The sequence below is a fragment of the Macaca thibetana genome, chromosome X (genome assembly GCF_024542745.1).
Source record: "Macaca thibetana thibetana isolate TM-01 chromosome X, ASM2454274v1, whole genome shotgun sequence".
Classification (NCBI taxonomy): domain Eukaryota; kingdom Metazoa; phylum Chordata; class Mammalia; order Primates; family Cercopithecidae; genus Macaca; species Macaca thibetana.
The window spans coordinates 138475223-138479098 of NC_065598.1; the positions used below are offsets into that span (position 1 = coordinate 138475223).

At 39.4% G+C, this 3876-nt stretch overlaps 1 pseudogene; it reads right to left on the bottom strand.

Annotated features, from left to right (window-relative positions):
• Positions 1–1800: 1800 nt before the first annotated feature.
• LOC126946870 (heterogeneous nuclear ribonucleoprotein H-like) lies at positions 1801–3171 on the bottom strand (annotated as a pseudogene).
• Between the last annotated feature and the right edge of the window lie 705 nt (positions 3172–3876).

A 3876-nucleotide genomic window follows, 5' to 3' on the forward strand; every position in this document is an offset into this window, starting at 1 on the left:
GACCTTAAATAGTAGGAATAACAACTTTGCTGCTTCCCTCTCTCATCCTCAGATGTTTCTACTAGAACAAGGGTTGGCAAATGATTGGTCAAATCTGGCCCTGTTTTCATATGGTTTACAAGCTAAGAGTGGTTTCTACATTTTAAATGGTTATAGAAGTACCTATGTAATGCCCTAGACTTTTATCCCACAAAGCCTAAAGTATTTACTATCTGGCCCTCTTACACTAAAAGTTTGCCAACCTCCGCATTGGAAATCGGAAAGCAGAGATGGTGAACGGGTGGTGAACAGTTCCACTCCACACTGCCAGTTCTTGCTACATAAAAGGAGTTGAATCTGTAATATATTTAGGGGAAATCTTAACCAACAGTAAGGAGAAATAAAGAGAACAATATTGTCCCAGACAGCCAGTGAGTCTCTTACAAGTCATTGACTCTACATAAAGGCCTTGGTTGGACTGAGCTTTTTAAATACAAGAAAGGCATGAGTTACTTCTTTTCTGTATCTTTCACACCCAGCATACAGGGTCTGGCACATCTTAGGCACTCAGTAACTCTTTGACGGATTAATGAATAAATGAATTTATGAATCAAAGAGGAGAAAATTACTTTACATTTTAAGTTAGCCTGCACTGAAATTAACTATTCAACTTTATTGATTTTCAAGGATTACAAAATATGATAGCCCTGATGATCTATACTAACCTGATATTACTAGTTGTGCCAAGTCATAATACCCCCCTCCTTTCCCTTCTCCTCCTTCTCCTTCTCCCTCTTCTTCTTCCTCTGTTGCTACTGCCTCCTCCTCCTCCTCCTTCTTCTTCTATCAGTTTTTAACAGGAAGATTGGCCGGGTGCAGTGGCTCATGCCTGCAATCCCAGCACTTTTGGAGTCTAAGGCAGGCGGATCACCTGAGGTCAGGAGTTCAAGACTAGCTTGGCCAACATGGGGAAACCCCATCGCTAGTGAAAATACAAAACTTAGCCGGGCATGGTGGCATGCTCCCATAATCCCAGCTACCCAGGAGACTGAGGCAGGAGAATCGCTGGAACCTGGTGGGCAGAGGCTGCAATGAGCCAAGATTGTGCCACTGCGCTTCAGGCTGGGCGACAGAGCAAGACTCTGTCTCAAAAAATTTAAAAAAAAGAGAAAGATTTATTTGGCAAGTTTCATGTGGTACAGTATAGCTAGAAGAAAATCACAATACAATGAAAGATTAAAATCAAGGCCTAAGAATTTCATGTAAACACCAAGACAAAATCCTAAAGTATTGGTATTGGATCTCTAATTTTTTCCCATTAACTTAAATAAAGCTTAAACATACATGCCCTACAGGTTATTAAATGAAACTAGAATTTAAAAACATGCCAAAAATTTTTACTTTAATTCCAGACACAGCTCCTATATTGAGTTTTACAAAAAAAAAAAAAAAAAAAAAAAGGCATGTATTTCAACACACATCCAAACTGTATTCAATGTAACGTGGTATAAGGGTAATGACTAACTTAATTCAACTGCTTTAACCTAAATACGTGTACTGCTTCAGTACATTGTACAATATAACTAACTTGAGAAAAACGAAAACTTTTTTAACAGTTATAGTTTACTCAACTTCACTGCTACATCCTAGAGGAGTACTGTGTTCAAAAACAATGAGCCTTAATTAAGTCTGCAGAACAATCCGGATTTCCACTTACAGAGTAAGCATAAACCACAAGCTTGTATTTCAAAAACTGTTAAACTGAAGTTTTTTTCTTGAGAAAAGTTGGCCAAGAGTCCGTGATCAGATCGATTACATTCTTCATCCACCACTCATATCAGACATGCTAGACATCCCTCCCATGCTGTTCACGCCCATAGATGCATGGCTTCCTCTATTGTAGTAGCTGCTGTTCATTGCTCCTTGGCTATTTATGTAATGTTTGATTGAAAATTACTGGAGTTTTCCTGTAAAACTTGATTGTATCCACTCATGCTGCTCTAGCCACCATAGCTGCCTCCATAACCATCAAAGAAGCTGTGGGCTGGCTGGACCACTGTAACTGAACTGGTTTGACAAGCCCATAACTCCCATTATTTGGCTACCATAACCACCACCACTTGGTGTATTGTAGAATCCAAGAAGAGTCCTACATATCTATGATGCATATTTGCTTTGTCTTTTGACATAGCTGCCACAGCGTCTTCTGAGTTACAAGCTCGACATTTGCTTCACCAGTTACTCTGCCATCAGGACCAATTATAATGTGTACTCTCCACGATTGAGCAGTGGAAAAAAAATATAAACATCATTCTCAGTAGCTCTGTAAGGTAATCCACACATGTGTACACAGTGTCCCATTGTGCTCTGGAAGGTACAGCCACCGTCCTTATGTCTATGATCAGACATTCCTAAAAAAACTGTAATTGAATTTTCTTCCAAATCTATCTGACCCACATTCATAGCCATCATTATAACCATTACAATCATTATAGCCTCCATAGCTTCCACCATAAGCACCACACCCCGTCCGCTCAAAGTCAGCTCCTCTGCTAATGCTGTTACGCCCTTTGACAGCCCCAGGTCTGTCATAGGGACCTGGCCACTGCATGGCCATAAGCTTTTGTGAGTTCTAACTTCAGCTCTACTGCTCTTAAATATTTTGATATGCATGTGTCTTATTCTTTCCTTGTGTTTCTCTAGAGTATTTTCAGCTATTTCCTGTGAAGCATACTGCACAAAGGCCTCCCCTGTACTCCTTCCCTGGAAATCCACGATCGGTTTTATGCCATTTGGCATGATTTCCAACCGTGAGAAGCACTGAACAATTTCTTCCTTGCTACATTCAAAGGGGAGTACAAAGCCATCATTGGCCGTGTCAGAACTATCTGGACCACTGTGCTTCAGCGCCGCATCCATCTCAACGTTGTTTGACTTGAATACTGAAACATATCTGTGTCTTATAATTTCTTTGTCTTTTTTCAAGTCCAATTTGACCTCATGCTCTCAAGTTCAGCAAAAGTCTCACCACTCAGTCTGCCTTCTCTGCTGTATATGAAATGAATACGTGGAGCCCTATTTTAAATTTTGCACTCAGAAAAAAATCCACTGCACTTTATTGGCTGAGCAAGACTAGGGCAATCTCTGGACCTTCATTATGAATCCCTGTCCACCTTCAGTGCCCAACATCATCATCTCTTACAGGATCCGACACTGAAACGGACTAGACACCTGACTTTGACGTGACTGAGCAGAAAATCTTCTCCTTTTTTTTTTTCTACATGTTCATTTCTGTTGCTTCCATGGTAACCCAACTTCTGTCTATTGTTTGTTTCATTCACCTTTAATAGAAATGGCTTTAGTTCGTGTGTTTCTTTAATTTTAATTTATTTTAGATTCCAGGAGACGTGTGCAGAACGTGCAGGTTTGTTACATAGGTAAATGTGTGCCATGGTGGCTTGCTGCACAGGCTAACAGCAGACCTCTCAGCAGAAAACCTACAAGCCAGGAGAGAGTGGGCACCAACATTCAACGTTCTTAAAGAAAATAATTTTTAACCTGTGTGGTTTTAATTCTGATGTTCTCAGCTTGTGTCTGAGCTTTGGAATACTTATTTCAGCATCTATGATTTTCTTTTATTATGTATATTTAAAACCCAAGAAAGACAATTTAAAAACTAAATGAGTGAGAATATATCACCTATTCTTTTAGACCTTGTTGAAATGTTATATCTTGTAGGATCTGGATGTGATGTGAATGTACATTTTGTTGGTTTTAATTTAAATTGACAAAAAATTGCTCATTATTTTTAAGAAGTCAAGCAATTCACAAGTAAAGGTAACAGTTAAAATGCCCTTTGACTCTCTTGTATTATCAACCCCAAACTCTCCTCTCTTA